At 40.0% G+C, this 17,066-nt stretch overlaps 1 protein-coding gene across 1 annotated transcript in view; it reads left to right on the top strand.

Annotated features, from left to right (window-relative positions):
• The window catches only part of csmd3b (CUB and Sushi multiple domains 3b), a 1,933,688-nt gene that overhangs the window by 1,726,118 nt on the left and 190,504 nt on the right, over positions 1-17,066 (top strand). The gene's annotated exons all lie outside the window — the stretch shown is intronic.

Below are 17,066 nucleotides of genomic sequence, written 5' to 3' on the forward strand. Positions count from 1 at the left end.
ATTACAGAGACATACCTACAGGCTGATATGGATTAGAGTTTGAATTTTGAAGGGAAAACAACATTTAAGATGAACAGGAAGCTAATAAAAGGTGCAGGAGTGTCTCTGTTGGCTAACAATCATAGTAGCACATTAGGGAGTGATTACCTAATTTCAGGAAATCAGATTGTGGAAATAATAAGCTAGAAGAGTAAGAAAACACTTTTGAAGATGACTTATAGGATCCCGATCAGTTTCCACATGGTAAGGTGGGGTAAAAAGGAAGAAGTAATAGGAACTTTTCAGAAAAGCACAGACACTACCATGGGAAATGTCAATCTGCACACAGACTGGAAACATCAGATAAGCAAAGGTGGCATGGATGAAAAATTCATAGTGTGTTCAGAATAGTTTCTTCGAACAGCATTTTTGGAAACAGGCTACACTAGAGAGCTGGCTACACTAAAGTTAGTATTGAGATGAGATTAATTAATGCTCTCAATGAAGACACGTCTAGGCAGCAGTGCCCATAATATAATTGAATTTTCTACTCAGTTTGAGAGAAAAAGTAATGGATCCACGATAACTTAAAAAAAACTTTAAATAAGGGCAATTGTGATGAAAGCAAAGCTGGCTGAAATAAATTGTCAAATTTAGTTAATGGATAATTCAGTAGAGGAATACTAAGGGGATATTTAAGAATACACAGAATAAAAACATAGTCTTCATTTGCAATCCCTGGCTAATGAATATGATTATTCACCTAGGAAATGCTGTGTCACCCTAGGAAATGTCATAGGGTTTTAAGAGTTTTAGTGTGGCTGACTGGGACCTATCACCTAGCCTTAGCAAAATAAAGGGACTCCCTTCTTTTCCTGCAAGTGCATTTCAAAGTGGAGGTGCCTTTACATTTCCCTTGCTCATTTCCCTGTCTCAGCAACAGCCAATTTTCACGGTGGCACAGAAACTGCAGAGGCCTGTCCCCCTTCATTCTAGAATAATCTATTCTCCCAGATTGACAGCTTTCAATTACACCATCCTGGCCAAAGGACAGTGAAGCTCAGCCAATTGGAATCTGTTGACCACCCAAAAATTACCGTGTGGTCAGGATCACTCTCTTCTGGGAAATTCGGCACTTGTGTCTTAATGATTGCGATTTTAAAGTTAGATGAAGAATAGAGTACAGTTTGAGTTGATGAAACAGGAGGGTCTACTTCAAAGGAAGAATGGAAAAGGAAATTGAGATGCAAAGGAAGTATCTTCCAACCAGCATAAAATCAGACACAGATAGGAGGACAGCTAGATAAAAGAGACCGGGTAAGTAAATCAATGTTATGTCAAAAAGCATTATGAAAGCCATAGAGATAATATCTACAGCCACACACATTGTGAGATCTGCAACCTCCTCAGAAAAGAAAATCAGTAAATTAATCAGATACAAACAATTTCTTCTGAACTGACGCTGGGTATCCTCCGTCAGATATTATCTTGCTAGATAATCCCTTGCTATCCATCATCAACACCTTTTGTCACAATTGAGAGAAGACTCATAAGACAGTGCTTTGAGCCTCCATGACAATCTTTCTTTCTTGAAAGATAGTTGCTGAATTTTAATTTTCCATTCTCCTGAAATTTGATTTACAAAGTATCAGCAATATTTGCATTTGCTCAGCCATTTCTGTCAGTATCTGTGGATAGGAATTCTAGAGAATCTTGTTTAGTTAACCTTAAGCTTCCAACATCTTATTGCTATGTCAAAGTTGCAACAACAAAGGCTTTAACACTACTCTCTGTGCTTCATTAACTCATTGAGCTGCATCCATAATAATATGAATTTTTCAGAATAATGATTTAAAAACCCACAATTTTCTCACCCTCAGGTGCTATTTGCTATTGACGCTGGTATACTGCATAAGCTCCCTGTTGTACCTTCTCTCGCTCTGGATGCATTGAATGATCAGACTGTCATTTATTTTTATATTTTCCTCTTTATTTGTTTCACGTTGCTTTTTATCTAATTGTCTTTGTTTACTTGCTTTTCCATACAATTCAGAATTTTATATGAACTTTTTTGGTACTAAATCTATACAATGAATTCCCTTTTCTACAAGTTATCACAATACAAAGAGGCATTGCAGCTATTGAAAGGATACAAGAGGCAGCAATCAGCATGATTGAAGAGATGGAAAGATGAGATGATGGAAAATGATTATGTAAATTGCCCATTTTCTCACTAGAAGGTTGACTGATGATATGATTGTGGCCTTTACAATTTGAAAAGGGCAAGACAATATTGACAATTATTTAAACAATACCAGAACACACCACATGGTTTGTACTGGAAACGGGTTAAATTCAAGTTAAGACAGTGTCTCAGCATTCATTCGGTGTTGGCATTTTTTTTTGTTTTATGATTTCTTATTCCCAAACTGAGAGGAAGGGGTGATGTTGTTGTGGTTCTGTTCCCCGAGCTGGGAATTTGTGTTGCAGATGTTTCGTCCCCTGTCTGGGTGACATCCTCAGTGCTTGGGAGCATCCTGTGAAGTGCTTCTGTGTTGTTTCCTCTGGCATTTATAGTGGTTTGTCTCTGCTGCTTCCGGTTGTCAGTTCCAGCTGTCCACTGCAGTGGCTGTTTTATTTGGTGCAGGTCGACCTGGACCCAATATACCGGCCACTGCAGCGGACAGCTGGAACTGACAACCGGAAGCGGCAGAGACAGGCCACTATAAATGCCGGAGGAAACAACACAGAAGCACTTCACAGGAGGCTCCCAAGCACTGAGGATGTCACCCAGACAGGGGACGAAACGTCTGCAACACAAATTCCCAGCTCGGGGAACAGAACCACAACAACGAGCACCCGAGCTACAAATCTTCTCACGGGGTGATGTGCTACCACACGAAAGAATTTCAGACTGAGGACAGTGCACACACAGGATGCAGTCTGAACCAGAAAGGAGATTCTATCCCCCACGCAATGGGAGGATGAATCCCATTACTGTTATGAACAAGGCATGCTTGGTGGTAACTGGAGGGATGCAAAGTGTTAGAGATGTTTCTAGGTTATGTGTACAAATAGGATGCAGTTTTCTCATGATTTAACCAGACCACTATAAGTTAGTCGTTATGACCAGGTGTTAAATGGTGAATAAATTCCTGTTTTCTTCGGAAGGTTGGTAATGGCAGTACTTCAACTTTGAAAAATTGATGCTTTATGTCAATTAAATTTCTGCTTCTTTGTATGTAATGCTGTGAAAATAAGTGCCATCTCAATCCAGAGTTATCAGTTTGTTATATTTTGTTATATTTGATAAAACACTAAAAATATAAATATTACTAAAAGATAAAAGTTAAATTGAATTGAATTAGCTTTATCATCACATATACTCCAATCCGTACAATGAAGAGTTTACAGTCGCCACCATCTTGGGTAAAAATATTTCTGGGCACAGATACTTCAGATCAAATTTTTAGGAACAAGAAATATAATTAAAGTGTCAAGAAATAAATAGTCCAGTATTATATAGGAATAAATGAGAAATATAAAGAAGCGAAAAGTTCAGACCATCATTCTTCTGACCCAGTCCATGTTGGCAGCTTGCCTCAAGGCCTCCACCACCTCACCACTGCCTGCACTGGACCCTCCAACAATGTAGGAGACACCCCACTTCAGACGCCATCTCTTGGCTGCTGAGTTCCACTTCACTGACACCGCTGAGCCCATGCTCGCCCCACAACCAAGAGTCCCTGGCTCTGCTGTCAGGCCACGCTGCCACTGGGCCACGAGTCCTGCATCAACTGCAGATGTTGCCTTGCCAGTAACACCATCTTGAAGAGTTCGCTTCCGCCAGCACCTCTGTCCCCGATTGCCAAAGGAGCTTTGCTGCCACTGTCACAGGCCCAGAATGCCGGGAGAATGCATTTGCTGGCACGGATTGCCCATCACGGGTATAATGTCCTGACTGCCATCACCTGCCTCCGATCGCCTGCGGCCTGCTCTCACTGATGGGCTAGTGCTGCTGACCAATCCGCTACAGAAAAGATGAAAAAGAAACCAAAAGAGAAAAAAAGTAAAGAGAGAAAAAAAGAGCAGAAGCTAAAATAAAATAAAGAAGGAAAACAGATGGGAGCAGATGGGCCCCTGGCAAGAGCCCACGTGCAGCTCTGTTACTTTGCTGCCAAAAATCTGCCCTGACCCAAAACAATTACATTATCATGCAAGAAAACAGAATAAGGTACAGATTGAGAGGTGGGATTGAAACTAAATGTTAAAGTCCTTAAGTGACATGACCAAGGTCAAAACTCTGAAGGAGTGTGAATTTTAAGCTTAATTCCCACACTTTTTTCTGTAAAGATGACTCCTATGGAGCAAGACAAATACAAGTATAAGTATACATGCTTCCTTTTCAGGGCGACCTTAATAAGATGAACCTTGCAGACCGTCACTCTTTTACGGGTCTATCGAGATAGTTAGTTGGGTTTTTAACTTGTGATTCACACATTAAAAGTGAACACAAGCAGACACTTGTGGCAGTCACAACTGTGCAGAATCTGCATCAGAAACAGCAATAGTTTCCAAACTCTGCTCAGTCAGACATAGGTGCTGAACCCTTGCTGGCTGCTGTTGAGAAAGAGAATGCTGAAGGTACATCAGCACGCTAGCCTGACATTGGCAGACAAGTCACTCACATGCGTTGCAATTGAAAAGGCAAAGGACTGCAGTTTGGTCTCCAGTGAGTTTGTGATTCGGTCGATTGTGAGAATGTCTACACAGAGAATCCACACCTCAGATTTGGTGCAAACAGTCGAGGAAGCTCATATGTAGTAATTGTTCAACTTAAACCCACTGCATTTGTGTTATTTGCAAATTTCCTCAAGGAAAGAATGGCAAAAAATTTTACTCTTATATCATCGTTACATTAAAATTTTCCAGAAACTTCTGTAGCAAGTTTATTGCCCTAAGTACATGTCATAGCCTGAATCCACATTCTGTGGAATTTGGAGATCTCTAATGGAAAAGGTTGGAACTTCAACTAGATCAGAAAACTAACATACACCATACAATTGCAGATATCGTCATGAGAGTTGATTAACATTTTGTATATTGGACGGGAGTGCCACACCAAGTAGACTGGAACTCTTGTTTAAAATATATTTTCAGGAAATTGAATTGAAGAATTAACAGGTGTTAAAATACATCATTGCAATCTCTTCTGGGATGTTCAGACGTACTAGTTATTAAGCCATTGTCCACTGAACATGTTATAGAAGATTATAAAGACGCTTTTTACAGGTCTTGGATGTCTTCCTCGTGAATATCATCTTAAAGTGGATGACAATATGAGCCCAAATTGTCATCTGCTGAGGAGAGTTCCAGTTGTTTCATGTCCATTTTGAAAGAGAAGAAAGAAAAGCTGGAAAATAAATGAAAAATCAAAAAAGTGGTAATTCCTGTTGACTAGATTAGCAACATGGCAACAGTGAAAAAACCTGGAAAACTGGAATTATGCTGATGTACTTTGAATAGATTTTGCTACCATTTCCCAGTTATTGGAGATATTCTGGCACAACCTGTCAAAGCAAAAGTCTCCACTAGCTTTGATAAAACAAATGTTTACTTGCAAGTATATATAATAGAAACCCCACAATATGGGGTAATTTGGCCCAACAAGTCCACACTGATCCTCTGAACAGTTTTCCATCCAGACCCATTCCCCTACCGCTCTACATTTCCCCTGACTGATGTACTCAATAATTTTCTACCTGCATTCTGGATGTCGTTTAGGCGATACAGATAGTTGCACATGCCACTTGTATTTCTGCAGCAGTGGGAATGCCATCAATACACACAGCATGAGGGAGTAATCTTTCCAAATTGGAAACCATTGTCGATGATCTGCTGGTTTATGCACTGGAGACACAATGGCGGAAGCTATCACAGATCATAACCACAGTCTAGTGTGACAATAGAGACCCCTGATGAGCCTGTAGCTGAACAAAAAGAGATTGCAATTGAAGATGTCTGAAAACAAATACATAGTTAATACACTGACAATAAATGGACTTCACCCAAATCCACTCGAAGTGAAATTGAGCTGTAATGGATATGCAGCCACAAAAAAGCAATGTAGTGATTTATTGGATTTCCCAAAGGTTAGAGTGTAGTTTGTCATTAGACTGTGAGACACAATGCAAACTCACTGCTAAAGATGTCCAACAGTATTAAGGTATAGAACAAGAAGCAGCTTTCACTTGAACCAACAACTTGTGTTGAAACCAGACTAAACCATTCTATCATGACAATGATGAAGGTACATTGCAGTGTGATGCCAGCGAGACAGGATTTGGACTAACACTTATACAGCAAGGACATCCAGTTATATTTGCATATAGGATGTTCGCATAAACTGAATGAAACTATGCTCTGAAAGGAATACAAGATTTTTGGGTGCATTTTAATTATAAACTGAATGGCATTTGTAATTAAAAGCTAAATTTGACAGCTAATCCAACTTCAATGAGTCCTGGTTAGGTAAAAGACCAATTTCAGGTATTTTCATAAAGTTTACAGAATTTATTAATATTGTCAAAGTAAGTAGGTATGGAATAATATTTTTCAATTTTTTTATTCAATTATTTCAATTGAGTATAGGAGTTAGGAGGTCATGTTGCAGCTGTGCAGGACATTGGTTAGGTCACTTTTGGAATATTGCATGTAGTTCTCGTCTCCTTCCTATCAGAATGGTGTTGTGAAACTTGAAAGGGTTCAGAAAAGATCTACAAAGACATTGCCAAGGTTAGAGGATTTGAGCTAAAGGGGGAGGCTGAATGGGCTGGGGCTGTTTTTCCTGGAGTGTCAGAGGCTGAGGTGTGACCTTATAGAGTTTATAAAATCATGAAGGGCATGGATAGGATAAATAGACAAGATCTTTTCCCTGGGGTGGGGGAACTAAGAACTAGAAGGCATAGGTTCAGGGTGAGAGGGATAAAATATAAAAGGAAACTAAGGGCAATGTTTTCATGCAGAGGATGGTGTGTGTATGGAATGAGCTGCCAGAGGAAGTGGTGGAGGCTGATACAATTACAGCATTTAAAAGACATTGGACTGGGTTCATGAATAGGAAGGGTTTAGAGGGGTATGGACCAAGTGCTGGTAAATGGGATGAGATTAGGTTAGGATATCTGGTCAGCATGATGTGTTGGACCAAAGCGTCTGTTTCCAAGCTGGACATGTCTATGACTCTATATCCATAGTGGGTTGCCAGTTCACAACACTGGTTGACTGGGCACAGGTCCATATTATGTAATGTTAACTTATGTTCTACTTCTGCCTTTAGTCTTCCTTTGTTGTGCATCAAACCACTAAAATCCAGGCCTTATTAACTCCTGTCCATGCCAAAAAACATCCTGAACTCTAAATGGCTTATTAGTGCATGAATAATTCATGGCCAATCTCAGATTGACAAGGCAGTATCTGCCCAATTCTTGATTAGATTCTTTAAAAGTATTGATCATTTTAGTTAAAAATGACACAACTCCAGGTTATAGTCCAACAGGTTTATTTGGAAGCATTAGCTTTCAGAGCACTGCTCCTTCATCAGGTGATTGTGGAGTACACAATTGTAAGATACTGAATTTATAGCAAAAGTTTACAGTGTGATGTAACTGAAATTATACATTGAAAAATAGCTTGATTGTTTGTTGAGTCTTTCATCTGTTAGAATGAGCATGATAGTTTCACTTCTTTCATATGTAAATCACAAACTTTTTTTTAAAAGTTACATTCTCAGGTTAACTGTATCAATTGGTGTCAGCCAGATAAGATGTTAAGATGTTGAAGGTGTTTGCCCCGTGTTCACTGCCTGTGCCTTAATGTTTAGACTGATTCTAATCTAAAAATTGAGTTAACAGAGTCTTACATGGATTCATGCAGTTTTTGAGAAAAGTACAATGTAACTTTGCAAGTTTTTTAAAAGTTACATTCTCAGGTTCCCTGTAACATTGGTGTCAGCCAGATAAGACGTTGAAAAGGTGTTCGCCCCCTGTCTTCTGTTGTCTGTGCCATAATGTTTAGACTGATTCTAATCTAATAAATGAGTTAACAGAGTCTTACATGGATTCATGCAGTTTTTGAGCAAAGTATAATGTAACTTTGCAAGTACAAATTCACCCCTCAAACGTATATGTGTATGTGTGCATGTGTGTATGTGTGTTGTGTCTGTCTGTATCTGGGGTTGAGGGTTGTGAGTTCTGTGAGAGTTTATGTGTGAGGGTAAAGAAGTTTAAGTCTGTGCGAAGGTGTGTGTGTGAGTGTGGGAGTGTGTGTATCTGTAGGAGCATGTGTGAGTGACTGTGTGTAGGTGTTTGTGTGTATGTGTCTATCTCTGTGTGTGTTTGTGTGTATATGTGTGTGTAGGAGTGTCTGTGTATGTGCAATTTCATCAGTGACTCCTTGCCATGGGTCCAGAGGAAGAAAATGTTATCGATGTACCTGGTGTATAGTATTGGTTGGAGGTCCTGTGTAGAGGAGAAGTCTTGTTCAAACCTGTACATGAAGATGTTGGACTTTTGGGGTGCAAATTTAGTCCCCATGCTACATGGCTACAAACTACACAGTGATATCAACAAGTTTCGTCCCACCATCAACTCATCATGGACTACTCTCTACTATCTGTCTCATTCTTGGACACATGCATGTCCATCAAGGATGGACGCCTCAGCACCACACTCTACCGCAAACCCACAGACAACCTCACAATGCTACACTTCTCCAGCTTCCATCCAAATATATTAAAACAGCCATCCTCTATGGACAAGCCCAATGCATACAGCGGATCTGTTCAGATGAGGAGGAACGTGACGGGCACCTGGATGTACTCAGGGATGCCCTCATAAGAACGGGGTACGATGCTCAATTCACCGACCGCCAGTTCTGACATGCCACAGCAAGGAACCGTAATGACCTCCTCAGGAGACAGACACGTGTTGCAACCGACAGGATGCCCTTCGTTGTCCAGTGCTTCCCAGGAGCCAAAAACTACTTCATGTTCTTCGTGACCTGCATCACATTATCAATGAGGATGAGCACTTCACCAAGACCTTCCCCACACCTCCACTGCTCGCCTTTAAACAACTGCCAAACCTCTAACAGTTTGTAGCAAACTGCCCAGCTTTCAGGACAACTCCATACGGTAGGCACTGCAAGACGTGTCAGAGTGTAGACATGGATACCACCATTATATGTGGGGACACCTCCCACCATGTAAGTGGCAGGTACTCAAATGACTCAGCCAGCATTGTCTATCTCATACGCTGCAGGCAAGGATGCCCTGAAGCATGGTACATTGGTGGAACCGAGCAGAGGCTACGGCAACAGATGACTGGGCACCACACAACAATCAAAAGACAGGACTGTTCCCTCCCAGTTGGAGAACACTTCAGCGATCCAGGACATTCAACCTCTGACCTTTGGGTGACCATCCTCCAAGGCGGACTTCGGGCAGCAGCGAAAAGTGGCCAAGCCGAGGCTGATAGCTAAGTTCGGTACCCATAGGGAGGGCCTCAACTGGGACCTTGGGTTCATGTCACACTACAGGTGACCACCATTGCACAAAACACACACACAGACACTCCTACACACAAATGGACATACACAAATGCACACCTATATACAGACACGCACACAGACACTTACACACACTCCTACAGACACATACACTCCCACACCCACACATGCACCTTTTCACAGACTTAAACCCCTTTACCCTCACACGCACACATATAACCTCTCTCTCTCACAGAACTCACAATCCCCCACCCTTGACACACACATACACACACACAAAAACCTACATGCATACATGCACATGTACGTTTGTGGGGTGAATTTGTACTTGCAGAGTTACATTATATTTTGTTCAAAAACGGCACGAATCCATGTAAGACTCTCTTAAGTCACTTTTTAGATTAGAATCAGTCTAAACATTATGGCACAGACAACAGAACACAAGGGGCTAACACCTTTTCAACATCTTATCGAGCTGACACCAATTGTTACAAGGAACGGAGAATATAACTTTTAAAAAAGTTTGTGATTTGCATATGAAAGAAGTGAGGCTAGCATGCTCATTCTAACAGATGAGAGACTCAACAAACAATCAAGATATTTTTCAATGTATAATTTCAGTTACATCACACTGTAAACTTTTGCAATAAATTCTGTGTCTTACAATTGTGTACTCCACAACCACCTGATGAAGGACAGCACTCCAAAAGCTAGTGCTTCCAAATAAACCTGTTGGACTATAACCTGGTGTTGTGTGATTTTTAACTTAGTACACCCCAATCTGGCATCTCCAAATCATGATCATCTTAGTGACTTCCTATTGTCTCTTGATTCTACTTTATCATCAGTCATATTGTAAGAACATCCTTCTTAAAATAGTTTGACTTTCCTAGTTTACTAATTCTATAGATTTTACATAAATAAAGTAGCACCAATGAACAATTAAAACATCTGCTTTGAGTATGTAGGATCACTTCATAGTGATTAATTATTATACCAAATTTCTCAATTAACACAGTGCTTGTTCTCCAAATTTTATCAATTCCCTTTACCTACATGAACATTACATGACTGCATAATAACTGTGGATACCTCAAACAAATTAAATCTCAATATAACAATGCAATCTAGTATACATAACCATGATTGCAGAATGTTCAGCACCATTTATGATTCATTGGATACTGAAGCAGTCAATGTTTAAATGCAACAAGATTTGGACAATATCCTGGATTCGCTTACAAGTGGCAAATAACATTCACACCACACAAATGCCAGACAATGACAATCACTAATAAAAGACAACCTAACCATCATCCCTTGACATTCACTTGTGATACCATCATTGAATCCCCCACTATTAGCGTCCTGGGTGTTAACATTGACTAGAAACTCAACTACACTCGATTCATTAAACACAGTGGTATAAGAGGAGGTCAGAGGCAGGGAATAATGTGGAGAGTAACTCACCAGTTGAACTCCCAAAGCCTGTTCACTATCGACAAGTCAGGATTATGATAGAATACTTCCAACTTCCTGAGATGAATGCAACTCCAACACCTCAAGAAGCTTGGCACTATCCAGGACAAAGGTGCCCTTTTGATTGACACACAGCTACAAGTATCCACCCCCTCCATCACCAATGTTCAGTAGCTGCACTGTGTGTGATCTACAAGATGCGCTGCAGAAATTCACCAATGAACCTGAGGCAGCACCTTTCAAACTCACAGCTACTGCCATCCAGAAGGACAAGAGCATCAGATACGTGGGAACACCATCAGCTGCAAATTCGTCTCCATGTCTCTCACCATCCTGACTTGGAAATATATTGCTGTTCCTTCATTGTCACTGGGTCAAAATCCCGAAGCGATCTACCTATAGCATATGTACTGCAGCTGTTCAAGAAGGCACCTTCGCACCATCTTCCCAAGGGCAACTAGGAAATGACTATAAGTGCTAGCCACCCAGCAATGCCCACATCCCATGAATACATTTTAAAAAGCCCTGTTACATACTTTGTGCTAACAGTTTGAAACATATTTGTGTTTTTGAGTAAAAACGTTTACTTCAAAGGATTTGCATGTATGTTAGCTTAAGTTTGCATTAGCTCAAGTGATAAAACAGCAACCGTAAAGCCGTAATTGAATGCCTTTAATTGTGCTTTGGCCTTATGGCCTTTTACTCTACAGAGAAAATAAAGGCTATTTTACAATTGATTAAGTTTAAACATAATCAAGTCAAAGAGATTAACTATTCAAAAATCTGACAACTGTCTGGCCATTATCTTTGCTTTTGAGCATACCTGAGAATGCATGGCAGAAAGTTTAACCATGATCCACTGCAAAGTAGCTTCCTGAATCCCTTTCTATCTGCTCCAAAGCATCTGCAAAAATATTACTTTATTTGTAGAGACATCATCTGAAGCAAGGCAAACAGATGTACATTACTGGCAGGAAAATTGACGTTTCGAGCAAAAATCCTTCATCAGGTTTACCCAAAACTTCAATTTTCCTGCTACTTGGATGCTGCCTGACCTGCTGTGCTTTTCCAGCACCACTCTAATCTTGACTCTAATCTCCACCATGTGCAGTACTCATCTCCGCCAAGCAGTGTAATACTGACATGCTTTGAAACAACCAATCCCCGCGTGAAAGGGTAGGGTGCGAAGACAGTGTATGAAATCTTCCAGATTGGATGAGATGCAAAAATTTGAGATGCTCTGGATGTACTCAAGCTAAAATGAATGTTGTCGGAAAGGCAAGTATAGCTCAGATCAAATAAATTATACAACGTTGTAACTCAATGAGTGCTGTGGGAAGTACTGATGAGACGATGGCCTACAGGTATCTCAGACATACGTGTGGCCTTAAGAGAGTGTTGGTTATACAGAGATGAAATGATAGCTGAGATCACATCTTGTACAAGTGATTTAGAGGAGTTATCCCAAAGGAGATGTAAAAAAAAATTGCTGAAGCACATCAATTACAGCTGTCAAGGCATCGTGACTATCCTGAGAGAGGCAAAGGAAGTGTTCCACTGGCCAAATATGTACAAAGGAACTCAGAGTAAAATTTGACAATTCAGTCCCTTGAGTCTGCTCCACTATTTCATATGATCATGGCTAATTGGATCTCAGCCTCAACTCTCCTTTCCTGCCCATTCACCATGTCACTTCAACCCGTCAATACTTAACAATCTGTCTATCTCCTCCTTGGATTTATTCAACGTCCTGGCATCCACCATACTCTGAAGTAGTAAATTCAACAGATTCATGACTGTTTGAGGGAATTAATGTTTCCTCATCTCTTCTTAAATCTGCTCCCCTTTATCCTACAACTATTTAGGACAACACCACTTAATGCATTGCATCTAATAAATGTCAAGTTAAACAAAATAAAGAGCCCCTTAACAAACACATCATCCCAAACAAATAAAGGATGAAAATTGAAATGCTATAGTCCTCTACATTCTTATAAGCACTGATGATATGTCACCATCAACTAGAATCCTGAGTACTGGAAGTTAGACCAGCTGAGATCAACGACTACCACTCACATATATAAGCTTGTGGGGTGAATTTGTACTTGCAGAATTACATTTTATTTTGCTCAAAAACTGCAGGAATCTTTGTAAGGTTTTGTGAATCCCTCTTTTAGATTAGAATCAGTTTGAACATTGGGGCACAGACGGCCTCACATAGGGCACCACACACCTTCAATCCATTATCTGGGCCAACATGGCACCTATTGTTAAAGTTCACCAGAGAATGTAACTTATATTTAAAAAGTTCTGAGATTTACATCTGAAAGAACTGAAACCAACATGGCCATTCTAAAAGGTGAGAGACTTAACAAACAATCCAGGTCTTTTTCAATATATAATTTCAGTTACATCACACTGTAAACCTCTGTGTCCTACAAACTTATTCTCCACAACCACGTGGTGAAGGAGCAGAACTTCAAAAGCCTGTGCTTCCAAATTAACCTGTTGGACCATAACTTGGTGGTATGTGACTTTTAGCTTTGTACATCCCTGTCCAACACCTTCACCTCCAAATTATAATTACAAATGTGATTGTAAAATACCTTGAAGAATATTTCGGTTGTTATTGACATTCCAGATGAGTAAATAAATTCACTGCTTCGTAAATGAGTAAAAAATGCAAAGCCAGGTAACATTTCCACACCATCCCCACTCTAGCAGAAAGTGTGAGGTAGCAGTGAAAATCACCAAAGTAACCACAAAGAAATCGAGCAGTTCCAGTACAAAATTCTGTAAGGAATTGTTGAGTAGAGAATTACATTGAGTGAAGTTGTGAATGTATCCCAAACTGAAGACTTGTATTGCCCAAAACTTTTCTTTCAACCATGGTAAATACTTCTGAATCCAGAAGTAGCAATAGGTTTCAGTGACAAAATCAAGTTGAAGTGAAGCAAAAAAAAATTACTTTGACAAAAATGCCAAGTTATTGCCAGAGCTAACTATTACTGAGCCAGTCAGAGAGCAAATATTCATTGTTGCTAACAAGTCAGTACATGTCATCATGAGACCTGTTTTGAATAGTCATCACTTGCTCATATGCAGTGAATGTGAAAAAGCAAATATATTGTAACAACAGCAGATATTTATGTACAAAAAGAGAAACCGTGCCTTCACTGCTAATCAGGATCACTGCTGATCACTGTGATCTCACCACCTGCAAGCTCAATCTGCCTCAGAGATTTACCCTTCCTTCGCAATTAAAATGGATCAATGACAATAGTTACCATGGCGATTGTTATACAATTGTTAGCAGTTTTGTTAATGAATAATCATTTTCTTTGTATTTTGGGTAGCTTGTATACCTTGTAACTGTAAATGATAGTGCATGGAATTTATTTATAAAAATGGGATATTTGAAGAAATATAGTTCTACATAGTCTACTGCAGCCATGTTACCTTTGCCTGTGCTGTAAGCCCCTTTGTGTGCAGGCCTGTGGGAACTAATTAAACACATTAGTAGAAACACCCATGAGCTGCAGGGAAAGATGGTGTTGCATCTAGCTTCTGCCAGGCAAAGGAGTTAAAATTTCTCTGCGTTTTTTCTAAATCTTTGTCTTTGAAGGTATACAGAGGTTAGTAGGAACTTGAACTGATAGTGCCAAATTAGAACTTTAACATCTGCTTTAAAAGATCTAATTGTGACACAGTTCAGAGAAGTTCAGGTGTGACGTACTTTGCGTGAAACATTAAGACATCAATGCTGTGCATATGCAACAAGGTTCTGTCTCCTACTTTTGGTGAACTTCAATGTTTCCTGCCACCTGTAGCTGCATCTCAGGTAACCAAGACCCTCTCACACAATCACTTATGAAGCTGCAAGAGTATTTGGTAACTTTCATGTACCTTTTCATTTTCCTGACAGCCATGTAGTGAATTATATATTTTTAAATTTCGAAGTCTCATTTTAGTTGTCCAGTCATTCATGATATGGGAATCATTGGCTAGATCACCATTAATTGCCTACTTCTATTTGCCCTGGAAAAGGTAGTAATTAGCTGTTTTCTTGAATTCTGCAGTTCGTCAGGTATAGGCACATCTATAGTGCTGTTCAAAGTGGTTTCAGGATTTCAACCAAACAACAGCGAAGGAACAGCAATCCAGTTCCAAGTTAGGATGGTTTGTGATTTGGAGGGGAACTTACAGTTGATGGTGTTATATGCATCTGTTGCCCTTCTAGTTGGGAATGTGTTGGCAAAGTAGCCCGGGGGAATTACTGCAATTCAGCTTGCAGTGGGTACATACATCAGTGGTGAAAAGAGTGAATGTTTGAGGTAGTGGATGTCTCAAGCAGTTGTTTTGCTCTGGATCAATGGTGTCAAGCCTCTTGAGTTTTACTGAAGCTGCAATCATCCAGGCAAATGAAGAGTATTCCATCACACTCCTGATGTGTGCCTTATAGATGGTGAGCTGCCTTTGAGGAAACAAGAAATGACTTCTTTTGCCTCAGAATTCCGCCCTGGATCTGCTTTTGTAGCCACAATATTTAGACGTTAGTTAGGTTCAGTTTATGGTCAATGGCCTTTCACCCCTACCCCCCAATCGCCCCCCCCCGAGATTTGGATAGTGGCGTCGTCAGCAATGGTAATGGCATTGAATGTCAAGGGGTCATGGTTACATCCTCTCCTGTTGGAGATGATCATTGCCTGCCATTGTGTCATGTTACTTGTCACTTGTTAGTCCCAGGTCTTCCTGCATTTGGACATAGACATTTCATTATCTGATGAATCACAAATGCTGCCAATCACAGTGCAATACTTTGCAAACATGCTCACTTTTGATTATGCCATTATGATGGAGGGAAGATCAATGATGAAAAATCTGAAGATGGGAGGTCCATTGGCAATAAATGGGGGAACTCATTCAGTGATGTCCTGGAGCTGAGATAACTCCAACAGCCACAACCATTTTGTTTTCTTCCAGGTATAACTCCAACCAGAAGACAGTTTTTTTTACCCCCCTGATTTCTATCATCTCCTGTTTTGCCAGACATTCATCACGAGCTTTGAAATTAAGTGCAGTCAGTCTCACCTTGCCTCTGGAGTTCAGCTCTTTTGTCCATGTTTGGGCAAAGACTATAATGAGATTGGGAGGTGAGTGGCTCTGGTGGAACCAAATTTAAGTATTAGCGAGTTTTTTTTACTAAGCAAGTGCCATTTGGTGGTATTGTCAAAAACAAACCCTCCATCATCTTGCTGCTACTGGAGATTGTTAGTGTAGTCATTTGCCAGCTTGGGTTTGACCTGCTTTGTGTGTACAGGGCAGAGATGGGTAATTTTCCATATTGTAACTGTACCTGAATGGCTTGGTTATAGATGCAGCTAGTTTTGGTGCATATGTCTTCAGTAACCTTGCCAGAATGCTTTCAGGGTCTCATTGTGAAGTCATTTTCTTCTGCCTTTCTGCACCAGTATGTAGAGGTCTCTATTCAATTCCTGCTGATGTGGAGCTGAAATGCAGCTGTACAAAATAAGTCTGTTCTTTCACTGTTTAGTAATCAAAAAATATGTTGATAGTTTCCAACTGGCTGAAGCTTCTTGATATTGTAGAGCTAATTTTATTTCTATAGTTAACAGTCTTCAAAATACTATTTGCAAAGGTCACCTGGTGCATTGATTATTACTGATTGTCCGTTTAATGAATAATACTGGATTTTGAAAAGGCAAGCAAAACAAGGGAGTTTTTCGTTTTCTAATAATTGCTCAAATATTGAAGGTTATCTGATGCCAAGCTGCAGAGTAGGGACGTAAGTAGATTTTGCATGGTTTGGTTGTAGATCAGTTGTTTTTCTTTGATGGCAGAGAGAACACAATGTATTTAATAATCCAAACTCTTACCTGAAGTGTGTTGCTGGTCTCACAAAAGACTATACTGAACATCAATAATTTAAAGTTTACCTGATGTGAAACATGGCTTGGTTTACTTTAAAATTCTCCCATAAGAGTTTCAACTAATTTATAATGCAATTACTCTACCTTTTTGAT

The sequence above is a fragment of the Chiloscyllium punctatum genome, chromosome 5 (assembly GCF_047496795.1).
Source record: "Chiloscyllium punctatum isolate Juve2018m chromosome 5, sChiPun1.3, whole genome shotgun sequence".
Lineage (NCBI taxonomy): Eukaryota > Metazoa > Chordata > Chondrichthyes > Orectolobiformes > Hemiscylliidae > Chiloscyllium > Chiloscyllium punctatum.